This window comes from Lissotriton vulgaris, chromosome 7 (genome assembly GCF_964263255.1).
Source record: "Lissotriton vulgaris chromosome 7, aLisVul1.2, whole genome shotgun sequence".
Taxonomy (NCBI): domain Eukaryota; kingdom Metazoa; phylum Chordata; class Amphibia; order Caudata; family Salamandridae; genus Lissotriton; species Lissotriton vulgaris.
Genome location: NC_141695.1, coordinates 1,098,611,532 through 1,098,629,763, shown reverse-complemented (window position 1 = coordinate 1,098,629,763; position 18,232 = coordinate 1,098,611,532). Strand labels below are relative to the sequence as shown.

Here is an 18,232-nt window from a genome sequence, read left to right as displayed (position 1 = left end):
GCTAATAGCTAAGGTTACACTCTCAAAACAATGTTTATAGTGGCATTGCAGGCTTAGATTGATGCAGGCAACCTTGAGCGGCTACTGGAAAGTGTACAATAGTAAGTTGTGACTACTGATTCCTTATTAGTGCAGGGGAACACACACCGAATATTCTTAAGTGAGCAATCATTCTTCTGTGACTGGCTTTGTAAGTATTAATTGGGACCTTGTCCCAAGTACACTTGGATTTTTTCTTGTTGATAGATTGGACTGATATGTGTACCAACCAGGGAATGTTGCTTGGTTGTGTTTGTTGGAGCAGGAGTGACATCAATGTTAGATTCTGGACTAATTTTATACCATATATTGTATTAATTGCTTTTGTTTGTTATATGAACATTTTCTACAAAAAGATTTAAACAAAAAATATTAAATGCAAAGTTTAAGGTTTCTACTGGCCAACATTGGGGGGGAAGGGTCAAAAGGATTCAGCAACACAAACAATAAAAAAAAGTTAAACATAATTAAAAATGTTCTAACTATCGTAACCGAAAGTTTCAATTCCATAAAGAATATGGAGGCGAGGATTAGGCTTTACTTTTTCACTTTAATCAACCAGCAGCCTTACACATTTTTTGATTTTTAAACATAAACTACATTTCCCATAAGGCCTTGGAGAAACAAACAAAACCGTTTATCCAATAAGAGGGCTGCACTTTCATATAACGATTCCTAATGTAGCGATGATGAGTGGATTGGGTAGGAATTTGGGGAGGATACCCCTGCTGGAGAACTATTGTTAAAAAAGAAGTACCTTTTCCTCTCCTGCAAAGGATCTTTGCAAAGTAAATGATCTTCTAGATAAAGCTGGGAGGTTTGTTTTTTGTTTTTCCACTTTCTTTGATTCATCCAACTTTGTGAACCATATTTAACCTTCAGAAATAAACTTCAGTAAACTCCTGCTCCTTTTATTGAAACAAATGTTTATTTTAATTCCAAAAAAGTAAACATTACGCAGGCAAAAGATGCTCCATGTAGCTGCATTGCTGTAAACAATAATGCCACTTTGAAGAATACATTCAAGTTCCCTCGTCTAACCGATAATAAAGACTTACGAGTTGTAGAAAGCAGCTGTAGAAACAAAACCAATATGCATAGATAGAAAAGCTTGCTTATACAACAAACTTGAGTAAAGCAGTAGCGGAAATATGTACTAAGACCAGATAAAACACTGGACAAGAAAAAGGGAGGAGGAGAGGAGAAGGGAGAGTGAAAAAGGTCTTGTACACACAGGTGAAAGCTTAAGTAGAAATGAACATGGGGTTGCAGGAACTGCGTAATTCCTCCCTGGGCATTGGGGCATAGAGGGAGGGAAAGTGTATAGAGTGTATCAACAGGTTGGGGTAGGAGTAGCAGGTATAAGGGAAGTATGTGGGTAATAGAATGAGGAACCAGCACTGGAGAGAACAAGCATTTGCAATGCAATAGGTCTCGCATTATTAAAGTTTGCGCTATTGGTGTTGCATTATTAGCCCTTCATTTCACGTTAACTCACTCAACAGTTCTGGCTAGTGTTCCAATATTAATAATATGAAAACGCAATATTTTTATGACTTCTCCATAGTACAACTAACAGTTTGTCTGCCTTTTTGACCTTGAAGTCCTGTGAGAGTGCAATGGACTGTTCCTGACACCCCGGGGCTATATACAGGTTTAAGGACCGTACATTAACTCGTTGTGTGTCTGGATACTAACCACTAACAGCGCTGTGTGTGTAGTCGAAACATTCCACCCCATGGACAGTACTGGGGCGTACAGAGCCCTCATAGCTCTGCGTGTGCTAAATCAGCCGGTGTAGTGAGCTCTTGCTCGATGGGGTATGCTGGCTGGTTGCTTTTTATTTGTTTTTGTTTTGCAGTTATATATACTGCACTGGTTGCCCATTCTTCAGCGTATTGATTTTAAAGCATCTTGCATTGTCTTCAAGCCCTTCATGGTCAGGGGCCTGTATGGGTACAAAAGCTTTTTTCCTGGTACACCCCAGCCAGATCTTTACGGTCCTCATCAGCCTATCTAGTGGCGGTGCCTAGAATGCAAAGGGTGCGAATGGGTGGCCGTTCCTTTGGTCACACTGCGCCAAACTTTGGAATTCTCTCCCGCTAACTTTAAGGAGCATTGACAATCTTGCTTCATTCAAGAAATGCTTGAAATCCCATCTTTTTCCTAGGGATGTGTAATTCCTTCTGTTGTGTGGGCTAGGTCAGTATGAGTCATAGCGCCAGGATACCCTCTGGGTGACAGTTGCGCTATAAAAGTATGCTTATTACTACTACTACTACTACTACTACTACTACTACATATAGCGCGAAGTTCACCCAAAAGTATTGGAGAGATTTACAAGACAACCAGTTACATTACACAAGAACTCATTGCCTATTGGAAGGCGCAGGGAGATCAACTAATATGCCCAGAATCACAGGATGGTGAGCCAACGCCGTGACTCGAACCTGGTTCCTTGGGTTCCCGCTCAGCAGCTCTGGTCATTACGCCACATCCTTGTGCTTTAGGGAGATTGCCTACTGTCGTGTTGTGTGCTTATGCTCCGTTTTTGTACAGTTCTATTGCAGAGAGGGCTATTGTGTCCCTTATGTTCTGTGAAGTGCGCCACAGTGTTGCAACGCATCCAGTGTTAGTGGGGAAGGACGGGGTCTGGGGACACAGTAAGGAGCAGCAGGTTATAGAGTCTCCAGAAGTGTGCCCTGTGTGGTACTGTCCCTCTTGTTCCTTAGTATTCAACAGGCTGAATACTCTACACAGGGTACCACCTATAAATAATAAGGCAGCCCATACATTGGCAGAACTGTTCCAATCTCAAACTCTAAAAAAAACAAGAACAAACGGAACGAGGAAATACTGATGGCTGAAAGGCCTGAACCCTATGCGTCTGTGTGCACATTACCTTCCATCTCCACTCAGTACCTCGAAAAGCGAACGGCTTCAAACACAAAGGGGGATACTTACTGTACAGCCACAAGAATAGTTTGGGAGGGAGGGGTGGGGGGCATAGCAGACCACAACCTGATTTTGTGTGAAAAAGGCCGCTTTAGTGGAACAGGTGCACAATAACAATTAAAACTCCTCGGCCACTGCCTTACAAAACTAAGCCTCACTAAATAAACACTTATCCTAAACCCCGTCACCCCTCCCCTAACAATTTCTCGAACCCGCCCCCACCCGTACATTACATCATTACAAAATACAAACCCATAATTCAATGCATAAACATATAAACTTACAAATCCAAACCATCTGTTACACAAAAATTCCCTTGCCTGCTCCTTGACCACTTTAAGCTGATCCAACCTCTGTAACTACCCAAACAATCAACCTGCCTAAAAAGAGCCTGTCCATGACCTCACTTTAAGATAAACAACGGAAGACTCTGCCAACCCTGGCAAACTTCAACTAATCCCCACCACCCAAAAAGCCGGGGGGGGGGGCCTACCCCCCCCCCCCCCTTTCTGCCCCCCCAACAACAAAAATCCACCATGCCTCTCTCAAGCAGTCCTGGACATTCAGACACCGAGATAAAACTTCACGAACCTCCAACAAATAAAGGTCCATCCCTATGCTGGATAAATGGACCCCATCGTCCCTGAAAAACTCAACGGACTCAAACCGAATATCCTTATGAGTCACTCTCCCAAAACCTAGACCCCTACAAAATCTCAAAATCTCCAAATTAAACTTTCTGCGTGCCCTGTCAATTGCCCTAGGATTGCGAGCACCCCTCCAAACTCTCCGAGGCACCAGCTCCGTCCGTAAAATGTGGCAACCCGAACCACTGTTCCTTCAAAAGAGCCAGATCTCTCTTCATAGCTCTTAACAACACTACACCTTTTACCCCACAATGATAATTTTTCCCTAAGTGATTTAACAAAACGTCTGGGCACTGGCCCCCAACCAGCCACTTATTCAAAGCAGGCACCAACTCTTTCTACAATGTCCCACCCTTCCCTTTCCAAACAATCGCCCATTAAAACCCAACAACTGTCCAAAATAAGAACGGCAAGCTTGAACATGGGCCCTTTTGACGAAAGAATGCCCCACTATCCAGATGGTCAATTCCGACGAGCGAGGGCCCGCTACTGAACCTGTACCAAGAAAAACAAAATGAGATTCAGAGCAACGAGGATGGCACCAGCGCTTCTTCCGCAGTACTTCTCACATAGCGCTGTAAGCAGTTTGATGACCAGCGCCCCAACCTCATTATGGCCCCCCTAGACCAGCCCCGACTGCATGCTTCCGTTGCTGCTCCAATTTGAAAAGAATGGGTCCCTAACTGCGCCCCATCCAACCCAATGTTAATAAATGCTTTACGCAGCACCATGCACAGCAATCTGTTACCCGGTTCTCATCTGCATGCCGAAAAACCCTGTCACTCCCCTCCCCTACCGACAGGTTCCTCCAACGCTGACCCCAAATTAGTGGGCATATAGATACCGGAGCCGCCGCTGCCAGCCAGACACCCCTCCCAATGCTCCTCTGATCCATCTTCGAGCTGGCCAGCCAAATATGCACTTCTCGCTCCGCGAAATAGACTTCCTGCCAAGTAATACCCTTCCTTGACTTGAAACCTAGGAGCTCGGGAACCCTGAAAGCCGAATGTCCAAACCATAAGAGTAGAGAATAGACATGCCTCAAAGCTGTCCCTGCAAACAACAAGTAAGGCGTCCAACAAGCGCGCCAAAGTCTGCCATGACAAAGGCCTACGAACTAAACGCTCCCTACCCCGCTCCCTAGCCCAACCTTCCAACATCCCCTTCCCCACCTCCCCTGCAGAAGCCGAGTAGCCCCACAACAGTTTCCACATGAACGAGACACCCTCCAAGCTTCCCTGCAATGGTGGCTTTTGAAAGGCCTCTCTCCATGAGGTCCAACATGAACTGTATCACATCTTCTGAACGCCTCCAACCTTCTTCCCGGCGACATGCACCCGGAGCTATGAATTTTCGCCATGCTAGCGCATATGCAGCACGTGTAGACTAAACTTAAAAAGGCTGGCTGTGCCCGAACACTGAGAAGCACCAACACCCTTCTTCTCATACCCCCCTACTCAAAAAAGCTGCTTCGAAATCCTGCTCCTTCTCTGGTAAGGCCCCAACCATTTGGAATGGCCTACTCAAAGACCTTTGTTGCAACCCCTCCTACTCTAGATTAAAAAAAAGACCTTAAAAGTCATTTGCTCACTAAATTTTGGGGAAATTAAATCCCGGATCTCCTTTATGACTAACTCTCCTTCTCCCTACTTAGACTTCTCCCCCTTCCCAAATTCACCCCCCTTCTATTTCTCTTGCCACATCACTCTCCCCCTCTCTTCTCCCCGCAATACCTACCTTGTCCTTTGAACCCTCCTTGACATACTGTTAAGTTTACTATTTTCAGTAATCATCCTGGTTCCGGCAACTTGCTTCTCTTTCTCTATCTCAGTCTATATGTACCTCTAATCACTATGTTCCATAAATCACCCCCTGTATTTTTTATTGGTTTGAGCACTTGTATAACCCGTTTTAAATCAACTACCATGATTGTTTTTATTATGTACTTTCATTGCTGATGTAAAGCACTCTGATACCCTCTGGTGGAGCTAGCACTATATAAAACCTTCAAAATAGACAAGGAACCTACCACCAGCTATATGACCCTAGGTCGCCTACATACCACAGATGGTCCGGCATTGGGGTCGGTGTCTTGTCCGCCTCCTTGGCCAGCCCACGGAATTTCTCCCACTGCGAACGAGACAAAGCATCCGCAATGTCATTGTCCACACCGGGGATGCGTAATGCCCTAATTGCGATATCATGACGAAGGCACCCAAGCACAAACGCCCTCAACCATTTCAAAATCTGTTCCTTCTTGCCGACTGCCTGTTGATAATTTCCACCACAGCCATGTTGTCAATTTGAAATAAAACTTTATGTGCCAGTTCCTCACCCCACAACGCCAATGCCACTAGCACCGGAAAAAGCTCCAAAAAAGCAATGCTCCTCCCAACATTCTTCCACTGTTCGGGCCACTTCACGGCGCACCACCTATTCTGCCAGTATTTGCCAAAACCATCGCTGCCTGCCGCATCGGAGAAAATCTGCACATCCCACTGAAAATCATCAACCCTAGCCATAGTTATGCAATTAAAAGCTTGAAGAAAAACCTTCCACATCCGCAAATCTTCCTTGACCCCAGCGGACAAAGGACATGATGGTGAGGTAAGTAATGTCCCGCCTAGGCTCGCCCCAACCTTCTACAGAAAGTTCTCCCTGCTCTGACCACTCTGCAGGCAAAATTGAGATGACCCAACAAAACCTGGATGTCCCTCACCGTCACTTTTTGTTTTGCCAACATTTCCTCCAACAAGTCCAACATCTTTGCTTTCTTATCCGCAGGTAACCGTGCTCTCATTTCCACAGTCAATTTCGATGCCCAGAAAAGACATAATCATACAGGTGTCCATAGTCTTCTCAGGTGCCAAAGGCACCCCCAACTCGCTCATGAGCTCATGGAATGTGTCCAGTGCTACCTGGCACTCCGCGGAGCCCGGGTAGGCGATAAAAAAGAAGTCGTCCAGATAGTGTGTTGCCAGCTCATGGCCAGAGTGTTGGGTGAGCTACCACTGTAAAAAAGTGCTGAAGCACTCGAACAAAGCACAAGACATGGAACAGTCGGTAATGCCTTATCCACATACCATTTTTCGTCAAATTGAATTCCCAAAAGACTCCAATCATCTGGGTGGACAGGAAGCAACCGAAATGCTGATTTTATATTGCATTTCGCCATTTCTGCAGTTGCGCCCGCTTTCACCACCAGTGACATAGCAACGTCAACTGAGGAATAAGACACTGAGGCTGACTCCTCGTCAATAAAATCATTGACCGAAAACCCCTCAGGCCTCGATAGGTGTTGTATCAGTCTGTACTGACCCACTTCTTTTTTTGGGGACCACCCCGATTGGGGAAACAATCAAATCTTCAACTGGCCAATCATCAAAAGGACCTGCCACCCGCCCTTCCCTGACTTCTTTATCCAATTTGTCCTGCACAATTGATCTATGCTCCTGCGCTGATTTCAAATTCCGTGCCCACCGCCTTCCCCGTGCCCCACTGTAACCCAGATGAAAACCTACATCAAAACCTTTCAACAAGAGCAGCCAGGAGAGATGGCTGCTGCCTAGAGGAGCTCTTGCCCATTCACGGTACTATTGCTGCTTCACCACTGTCCGGACCTGAGTATTAGGAGTGAAAGTTGGGGTCGATGTCCCAGGAGACCCAGGCCTATGGGCCTATATGTGAGGAACTGAAAGGCCCGAATACGAGGCCGTGGCGGAGTACAGAGATTCTGGAGAGCCTACCTACCCCCCCCCCCCCTTCTCCCATTCCTCTGGTGTGACTCAAACTGTGGAGACCAGCCTGCACGGTACACGAGGGTGCACAACTTGTGGCTTCAAAGAGATGCTGTGCTCCATCAAGTTGTGCAGCCCGCCCGAGAGCAGTCTATCAGCGTGTGACCTGAGACAGATTGTTATTCAGCCCCGCCGCTTTGGGTGGCCAGTCGTTGCTCCGTGGTCGCTGAGAGGAAAATGGAATTGTCTGGGCCTCAAAACTGGAGGGAATCATGCTTGAGAGAGGGGTGGGAGTGGGGCAGTCACCTTTACTATAAAAATGAGTCCCTTTTTGTGAATGAAGGTGCAAGGAAACCCGGGGATTGGAAGCGCTGTTTAGTGCAGAGTAGGGAGGAGGATTTAAGCCAAAAAGCAATTAAAAAATGGCAGGAACAAGAAAATCATGTATTATCTTTGAACACTTGGCGGACTATTAACAAATTTACTTTCAACACAGTACTGGGCGCCAATTGGCGTAGAATGTTATTTTTTGGTAAATGGTTATTGTACCGTACACCTGCGGCCATTTCTAAAATGTATGCAAATCATTCACCCAACTGTTTTAGATGTCTACAACATGCTTCGGCCAATTGGTCCCATGTAATGGTCCACTATACTAAGATCAAGGTATTCTGGGATGAAATATTTGTTTTTTTCCAAACCCATTATAAGATTATGATTTCCTTAAATGTAAAATTGATGCTTTATGGTTTTGATCCGGATCTCAAGCTCTCTGACCAGCTAGCTAAATTAGTGTATATTGCAGTGGCTAGGTCTTAGCTATTGCAGAACTGGCTGTCAGAACATATCCCATCCATGCAGGAATGGTGTCAGAAAAAGCGAACAGATTTATGCATTGCGGGTAGGGGGAGTAAGAAAATTTGATAACATCTGGGGATTTTACTTTGATTAATTTTTATATATGGGATATTGAGGATGGAAGTAATTGTTATTATTTGTATCTGCAGGTGTGATATGCTTTATGATGAATTTTGTTTTCTGTATTATTGATCAGTAATGTCACTAAAGGATTTCAATAAAAAATTGGAAAAAAAAAGATGAATAAAAAAAAAAAAATCTTGATTTAAGAATCTAACTCGACCCGAAGGTGTCTGAACGCTTTACATGAGCACCAGTTGCGTTACAGACGGACACATATAAAAAAAAAATGTTAGGGCACTGGGGAGATTAAGTAATTTGTTCAGAATCATAGGACGTTTAGCTGTTTCTGCCAAGACTCGTACCTGGTTCCCCAGATTCAAGGTCGATCGCTCTATCTGTTATGCTCCATCCTTTGTCATTACTTCCTGTGATGTCGTGGACATAATTAAGGCCTCAAGTGCAGTAACCTGAACTATCTTCAGGTCACAAGGTTTTCATTCTTGATTAACGGTGAGAAATGCTTTCTCCAGCTAGTAAGGAAATAACCTTACCTATTATGAAACAGATTGCGGCAAAGCCCTGGAAGAGTTTTAAGGGCATCATTAAGCAAGGAGCTCTCCTCGCGACATGGCACTCTCCCAAGCCCAGACTTAATTTCTGGTGCACTGGCCGGCAGCTTTTTTTTTTTAATTACCCCGGCCTTTGATCAGCACTGGTTGATCCCAGCACTAGTATTTAAGAAACACTATTTTCCACGGAAAGCTAACCAGACGCGACTGATTCGGCTCCAGACCTGCAGGCCTTTCAGATGTACCTGGCCTTTAGGGATTCTTATGTGCCACTCCCAGCTACTCCAAAACATTGGCATCCAATCAGCTAGGCGCCCCAGGCAGTGAGTGAGGTATGTTTACCAAGGTTGGGCTCCATTGCGGGGCATCATTAGTCTGGCCCCAGGACAGAGGGCGGAGGGTCACGGGAGGGCAATGGTATTTTCTTACAGACTAGTGCCCCCTACAATCCGGGGCCCAGCAAGGCGCAGATTGTAGCCCATGTATTTGCTTTGTTTATAACTTTTAAATCCCAGAGTCCCAGGGGTCCCAGTTAGCAAACAGCCACCCATTAGCGCCCCATTAGACTCCATTGAACTGGCCGGGGTTTAAGTGCCACTTGTAAATTGCCAGTGGTTAATCAGCCTAAAGGGTTCTATTTGTGAGATGTGAGGGGAGGGGAGGTACAGGGCATGCTGCAGACCGGGGGCTCTGTAGGGGGCTGATTGAGGAAAGGCTCCTCTGAGCGAGTGCCAGGGGCTTAATCTGTCTGCCAGGGCCCTGCCAGGCAGCTCGGGTGAAACCCCGCTGGGAGACATCTTGTACGATGGAATCTAAACAGCAGCAGTAACTGGAGAGGCCCCTGTAATTCTTAATTCTACAAGCCAGGAAGGCACATGTGTGGTCTCAGGGGCAAATGCATGGCACCACCCTTGCATTTCTTTTGTTGGCCCAAGAAAAGCCATGGCTACCAGCTCATCAGCACATGAAAGTCGGATGTAAATGATATACAGAGCTTCCTTTACGTCTATTTCAGTGCATCTTAGTCCTTGGGCGATTAAAAAGAAAAAAAGCTTGTCCTTGGAATCAATTTTCGTATCATAAAACATAGAAGTCGCTACATTGCACATGTTTCTTCGCGTCACATTCAAGTTGCGAATTACATACAAGGGGTTAAGGTTTGGTAATACATGACCGGCCATCTTACATGAGGAAGTGGTAGGTGCACACGTATGGTACCGGGTAAAAGCAACAGTTGCATCTGAACCAGAAGGACTTATGTCTCCTGTACCTCTGGCATCTTTAGGGACACCGCAGAGGGGTTTCAGCAGCGTCAAAGGTACTAGAAGTACAGAAGGTGGCATCGTGCCTATTGGGTCCACTTGGTGGCGTCATACGATGGCGTAAAGAAGGGACACTAGGCCTATGTTTTTATCACAGCGTCATCCCGGCATTAGTGCACACAGGAACACACTCCCTGCCTCTGGGGTACCAGATTTGAGATCAGGACATTGCAAACAAAGGGGGGCTGATTCTGCCATGGAAACGCGCGTCTGTTACTCAGGACCCACGTCAAGAATAATGACAAAGTCAAAGTGGGTAACTCGAACGTAGCTGATGGAAAGGTCATGTTGATGTACATCAAAACTTAGACTGCAGACATAGTCACAAAGCACGAGACATAACATGCTTGCATCATTAAAAGTGATTAAGCGATGGGAAAGAAACACAAATTCTCTTTTATAATTCTTATGACACATTTTCCTCTGTTTTCATTACCATGCAAACAGCATGTGTGTAACCAATAGTTCAGCAGTATAAAACAAGTGGTTTGCGCGCACCACAGAGGAGCGGGGTGAGGGAGCGCGGCAGCTAGGCGAACGTGTGCTGCTGCACGTGCTGGCCACCGGTGGGAATGGGTGGAGCAAAGGCGGGACATGCGCCTGCCTTTGCCCAATTGCGTGCTGGCTTTTTCTTTTTTTTAAAAATGCGAAACCCAATGGCAGCCGCGGAAAGTTGCTCACATGCACGAGCATGGGAGCAGCATTCAGAACCCCATACAAAAGGGCTCCCGCTGCGCGAGCAGTGCTGGCCACTAAAACGCAGGCGCGAACCCTAAAAAGAATATCATGGTAGAGGAGAGCAAGGGATGTATGCAAATTGCTTGGGATGAATCACATAAGCAACCTTAAAAGTTGCTGAATCTTACCTCATCCCTATCATTGCTAAAACTAGAGACCATTGTTCCTGATAAGCTAGCTTACCTAGTCATCAGATGTTGGGCTAGAAACTATTCTACTGGGAGGCAGTCACAAGGTGCTGCTATATGGTCTACTCTAATAAAGGACATCACTTTTGATTTCATCTCCCACTTTTTCCTAGCTGGTTGTACTGACTTTAGGACTCCTTGCACCATGCCACTACTACGCCGTGACAGTGTATGTAGCGTCACCTTTAAACATTGGTTTTACCTAATTGGCTAAACTTTTCAATACAGCCAAGCGAGATGGCTCAGGAAATGTGATTATTATAAGTTCTTTTCTACTGAATATTAAACATTTAAATCAGTGGTGAAAGTAGAATTATTATTATAACTGTAGTGGAAAAGCAATGTTTGAAAAGTGTACTTCTGCCTGGAAATACACTAGTTTGGAACTTGTTTGCCTCGCAGTTCTACTCCAGGGTCTGACTGCGCATCCCTGAATTACTACCAACACTCCACCTGGAAGGCATTGGCTTGGTCTTTGGAAGCAGGGAAGGCAAGAGTGAAATTAACAGTGGGAGCTGTGCAGCAGTCAACCATGTGGAAAGCGAAGGTGGCAACACCAAAGTATAACACAAGTCATTGTTCACCGCTGTTCCTTTCTAGTGGAAATGCCAAATGGGCTTGTAAGGAACTGCAACTTTTTATTACCAGAGCCACCACGCAATTTCAGTCTGACACCCACAGGAAAGACATCAATCTACCATTGACACAGGGGAGAAAACTTAATTTCTTTAGGTGAGTGACTAGAGTAAGGGGAAAGGATCCTGCAGCTGGAGGAAGGCCTTGGAAGTTTTGATTAAAGGGTTATGAAAAAGGTTGCTGTGAAAAAGTGCTGCAATAAGTGGTGAGAATTATATGAGGAAGTAGTCCTCATTGGGTGTAGGGAATTCTCAAATCTTGGAATGTGCACAGGGTAAGAAGGGTACACCACCACCATCTCCTCAGAACTTTCCTGGGATTGGGATTAAACATTTGAAAGAAAGATGACTAAAAGTTGGAAGAAAGACCTGTGACGTTTGGTACCCCAGGACTGCAACTGCTCTCCACGGGTCACATAGTTGTCTTTCTGTTTCCTGCTACTAGGACACAAAAGCAAATGGAAGAAGTGCCTGCAAAAGTCCTGACTGGAGAGAGACCTGATGCCTATAAATTAATTTTGGGATCTGAAGCATGCAGGAGTGTTAAGGAAGAACATTCCCAGCTGTTGGAGAAATTTGGAACTTTGCAACTTTTTTTATTTCTCAGGGGGACCAGGGCTGGGTTCCTTGTTTTCACCAGACATGGAGCGTCCTGGATGGACAAGAAGCCCAGATGCATCTTGCTTGAAACTTTTTGATGTTCTGAAAAATGTTATAGTGTGACCTTGTTGCAATGTTATCCATCCTCTTGCAGCCCTGCCCAGCTGCAGATTCCATCATTGCCCCACTAGTGGGTTTTGAGAACCAAAAAAGTGACTAAGTGTGATGGTAAGACCCTAAACTAGGGGGGAGTAGCGAATCTAGTTGTAAAGTGACTTGGCAGCTACAAAAACCTGCTGTGTCACATTTTGAGCTTTTGACACTAAAACTAGATGCCGATGTATTTAACTTTGAGGGATCCTAAACCGGCTTCAACTTCTTGCCTCACACTGCTAGAGCATTTTTTGCTCCAAAAGTAGACTTAGGTCTGAAGGTAAAAACTTTGAATGGTTCAACCTGCTTGGCCTTGCAATCGTAATTGACCTGAAGTCATGTTGAGGTCTCCGTTACCCACAAAATGATGGGCAATTTGTGTTACTTTAAAAATACATACAGCAGGTTCCCCTTATCCATTTGTAATTATTTTGGTGTCTTTTTGTTTCAATGTGTGTCTATATTTCTAAATTGGTTAGGGATTTCTATTGTGCTCTTGACTTTCTGGTGCTGCGCTTCTTGAACTTAACATGTTTTTCTCTCGGGAATTACCTGCTGCTTGCGCCATTGCTACCAGAGGTTGAGCAGAGATTCTCTTAGAGGTATTGTTGCCTAAACAAAGTGTGCTTATTAAGGTGGAATATGTACCCCTTGAAAATAAATAGGCCACTTTCTTGCAACTACTATCAGTACAGATCTGTCACAAATCTTCTGTAGTGCATGTAGAGCAGAGGCAACTCTATCCGGAATATGATGGGGAATTTCATAGTTATCAAATGCAGGCATTTATAGGAGCTCTCAGACAGATGTTGCATCAAGTCCAATACTTTTTTGTAAGATATCCTGGTCAAAGGCCTGCCTACATGGAGTTCTGGCAGGCTTACGTCAGAACCTGGTGACTCCAAGATACTGGCCAATCTTGTTGTGATAACAGCAGCCTCTTGGAAGTGGACCCAAGGACTGAGTGCAAAGGAACAAAACTGTTTTTTGGTGATGAACGTCACGGGGAAGCAGGAGAGATACTGAATGGGCAGGGCACCTTAGGAAACATACAAGAAAAACAGTCATTCACCCATAGTTTTCTTGGACCCTTTCAGACAACCAAACCTTTAATAAAGATATGTGGAGAGAAATCGCATTTTTCCCTCCTAGGATCTTTGCTGATATTCTGGAACGTGTAATTTCTCCACCTCTTATCACTATAACACTTTCATTTAAGTTCCCATATGTTTCTATTAATGGTTTTTTAACTTACAAAACAGAAGGCATCTCCTGTTCCCTTCTCCAACCACTCCCAGGTTCCCCCACAATACCCATTCAAATGTTCTCCCTGATTAGTGTCTTTTTGTAGTTTGAAGTGCTCCACAACCCCACTTTATAGCTGTCTTATTATATGATGTGTATTATATCATACTGTAGTATATGTTTAGCTTGGTGTCTTTGAGGATGTATAATGTCCTCTGCCTTTTTGGGCACTGTAGTTATTTGTAATCTTTTCCTAAGTAATCTATGAGTTATCTCAACAGTTCCTTAAAATTGTTTTCGTTGCTGCGGGTGATCTTTATCAAATTTGTGGGTAATGGAGAAAATGGTTGTTTGTTCACCCATACTTCTTTGTCAGTGTTGTTGCAATAACCTACTGAGACAAATGCAGTTTCCTTTGCTACTAACATTATATGATGAGAGCTTTCCTTTCATATTGTGTAAAGGATAAATCTCTTAATAGCCTACCAAGAATTACAACCTGTAAGAAATTGTATTCTTTTTTTGGGAAGGGGGTGATGACTAGCCTCCTCGAGGAATATTCACAACCCTTGGCAGGTGAACTCCCAAAGTTACTAAATTAACCTGAGCTTAAACCCCTCTTACCTATGGCACTAAGCAGACCGGCTTAACCGACAGCAGTTGGTAAAGTAATAAAAACCCCAAACCAAATTTGACAAATTGAGTAAAATTTAAAACGCAAAATGTCACCAGAATGCCAAAAACCCTATAAGGGGTACTAGAGATGTGAATTTTTAAAGTTGTAAGCAGGACTAGCGCCAAAAATCACAGCTGTCCAGTGATAGTCTATGGTCACAGTAGGCCAAAATCTTGGCACAATTTGACACGGACTGCGATGGAGCATTGTTTGGATACACCACTAGTTCATCATGGTCAAAAAGTTAACCTTATGGCTTTAATCCCATTCCATCACAGGATTACACTTATAAAGCCCCAAGATCTCATGGGAGATGCCTAGAACCTGCCTAGAACCTTCCAGTGTGTCTGGCGGAGTCCAAACAGCAGTGTCCAGTTCAGAGCAAGCTGCCACTGGTCAGCTGGGCTAAAACAGCCTCTTGCATCTTGTTGTGTCCTATTAGCTTTAACAGGAGGTCGATCTTATAACCCTTGAAGTTCACTCCTCTTTCTTTGATATAAGAGGGAAAGCAGGTCCAGTCCTTTTAGGGCTCTTCTCCGGTTACAGACATCAGGTTCAGTACTCTTCTGATCTTCCTCTGGTGCAGGATAGTTCTAAAGTAGGTAGCTTGAGATGTCAGATTTATGCCTGTCTTGAGCTAGTGGGTGGGAATGACACCTGGGCATGCAGATATATGCTCACACTAGCCACTTTAGTTATCATAAGTACTGTATATATTGTGTAAGTATCTGAGTTTACAGCTGCTATGAACCTAATCAGATATTTTTTTCCTCTATTTTAAGCTAAGCTACTCTTCCCTTCGACCCTATAATGTTCTATAATGTTTTGTTTGTGAGCTATGTATTATGCATATGGTATGCTTTTATGGCTTATGCTTGGGAATTTTTGTTCTATGCTAGCACGTCACTTTAAATATTTAAATATCCTAACCACTGTTAAAGCTATCCATCTGCTGTTTTCTTGCAGTTTAAATGCCCATCTCTATAGACTAAGATGTACATTTCAGAATATTTTCTGGCTCCAATGCCAGTAATAGGACCCTGAGAGAAGCAGGATCTTGGGTTGCGTCTACAGGTTCAGTTCACAATTTCAATAGGTATTTTCATATAAACAAGGATGCTTAAACGGCGGACTCATGCTTCCGCACCTCGCGCTAGTTTCAATTGTAGCAGGGTTCCTTGCCCAGAAAGCCCTGGCATCAGCTGTCAAATGATGCCTCTGTCAAGCAGATCCTAAGCAAAGCAGTGGTTGGGCGTGTGCCAAGAAACGAAGTTCAAAAAGTCAACATTGAGTTTCAAAATAAGTCTTAATTTTCAATCAGTTAATTCTCTCGAAATTGAAGTTTTATAGTCCGCCAACACGTTTCGTTCTCACGAGGAGAACTTCATCAGGGCTCAATAGGCGAGTGTCTTCACAATGATGTATGGTCGCTACACGGGTTGCGCTCCCCACGAGTCTAGGTAATGAGATAGGTAGGTGTTCCAGGCGTTAACACTGGAAGCATTTGGGATGTCCCAAGGCCTGGGTCGGCCTGGGTCAGCCTTAAAGCAAATAATTGACGGTGTCACGTCCGAGTTGGTGACCAACTCGGACGTGACATCATCAATTATTTGCAGTGTTAATGCCTGGAACACCTACCTCATTCATCGTTTACATTACCTTGTTTAAATTAGACTGCTTTGAAATCGTCCTTACCTGGCTTTTTTACATCCTACACTATGCCCACTAGACTCATGGGGAGCGCAACCCGTGTAGCATCCGTACCTCATTGTGAAGACACTGGCCTAATTAGCCCTGATGAAGTTCTCCCCGTGAGAAAAGAAACATGTTGACTGACCATAAAACTCCAATTTCGTGAGAATTACCGATTGAAAATAAAGACTTATTTTGAAACTCAATGTTGACTTTCTGGACTTTACTTGGCGCACGCCCAATCCCTGCTTTGCTCAGGTATTTTCATATAGCTTAACTATAAGTAGGAAAAACCTTCTGATTCTTTCTTTTAATGCTAACGGTTTTAACAAGCGCAATTGAAAGTTGGCTCAGAGGATATAAGCCTGACACTATTTTATAACTAGACCTATTTTCAGAGTGCATTAGATGCTAGCAAAATTTTTACGAAGTGGGCAGGTTTTCACTGTTCAGCAAATGTAGGGTGCACACAGAAGGGGATGGGAATATGTTGGTAAACATGTACAATTCCAAGTTAAAACAATGCAGGCGGACCCAGGGGGTATATATGTCTACGGAAAACGAAACCAGTCAAATCTTACCTTGGTTACAATCTATGCACCCGTTCTCGATAATCCTCTCCAATTGCTACAGCTCAAGCAGGCCCTTTCCTGTGTTCCCAGCCCTATTATATGGGGGGGTGGGGAAGGGGGTGATTTTAACTTTCTCCACCATCCCTCCGTAGACTCCTCTAAGAAGACTCGGAAACTAAATAAGCTACAGGTGTCTATTGCCTTGTGATTTACACACAGTAGGTTGATGGCGCCTTCAAAACCCGGGAAAGCGGGATTATTCATGCTTCTCTGCAAAGAATAATTCGCCGTCTAAAAAATATATATATTTTTTTTTTTTATCTCGCATGACCTCATTATTAACAGGTACGATCATATTTCAAACGCTTTATCTGACCATGGATTAATTAAAATAAAATTTGCATTAATGGGCCCGGGGCGAAAAGTGCCTAGAAGCTGGTACTTTAATAAACTCAATTTGTAAAACGAGAGCTGGTGTACAGAGGTAGCCCATGAGATTAGTGTCTTTTTTTCTTTCAACACAGACTCTACTCCAATTAATATAGTCTGGGACGCATTTAAGGCTACATAATGACATCAAAAGAAATCCCGCAGCAAAGGGCAAAAAAAGAGAAAAGACCAAGATTGAGGCAAGACTTTTGCAGGGAAACCTAGAGTGCATTAAGGATAGAAATTTCAAGACTGATAAAATCAGGATTCATGGCTATTAGACCAAGCAGGGTATGAAATGTAATGCATTAGAATGATCATGCTTTGTATGTACTTGTGCCGCGGTCAGCGGATCTACTGTACAACATGTAAAAGGCAATAAAGTTTGTTTAATGAAAAGATAGACATTTCAATACAAAACAAGAGTTGCTCCAAACAAAAATACAGATGCAGGAGTATTACTACCATTTAGGGGATGCAGCGAGTATGACTTACCTTCAGACATTGTACAAGAGAGTGAACATACAGGGAAGCTTTTAGCATGGAAGTCAAAAGAGAAACCTATCCAAAATAGAATCTTTTGCATCTGGAATAAGGTAGCTAAAATACAACTAACTAGAACTGAGGATATCTGAGATGTCTTTCTGAAGCACTATTGGGAAATCTATCCCGCCAGACTGCAGAAAGACCGTCACCCTCGCACTCATCACCAGCAGGATCGACTACGGCAACTGCCTCTACGTCGGAATAAACAAATCCCTACTACGCAAACTCCAAACCATCCAAAACGCTGCCGCCAGGCACATCCTAGGGACACCGCGCCATGAACACATGATTCCACACCTGCGAGAACTCTACTGGCTCCCCATTGACAAAAGGGTCACCTACAAACTACTCATGCATAGCTTCAAATCCCTGCATAACATCGGACCCAAATACCTCCACAACCGAATGAGCTTCCACGAACCCAAGAGGAACCTCCGTTCAGCCGACCTCGCCCTGGCGGTGGTCCCCCGCATCCACCGAAGCAGAGCCGGTGGGAGAGCCTTCCCCTATACCGCAGCCACAGCATGGAACACTCTCCCAGTAGAAATAAGACGCTCGCCTACCCTGC

At 44.3% G+C, this 18,232-nt stretch overlaps 1 protein-coding gene across 1 annotated transcript in view; it reads left to right on the top strand.

Annotated features, from left to right (window-relative positions):
* MEIKIN (meiotic kinetochore factor) overlaps positions 1-18,232 on the top strand; it is a 976,054-nt gene that overhangs the window by 121,642 nt on the left and 836,180 nt on the right. The gene's annotated exons all lie outside the window — the stretch shown is intronic.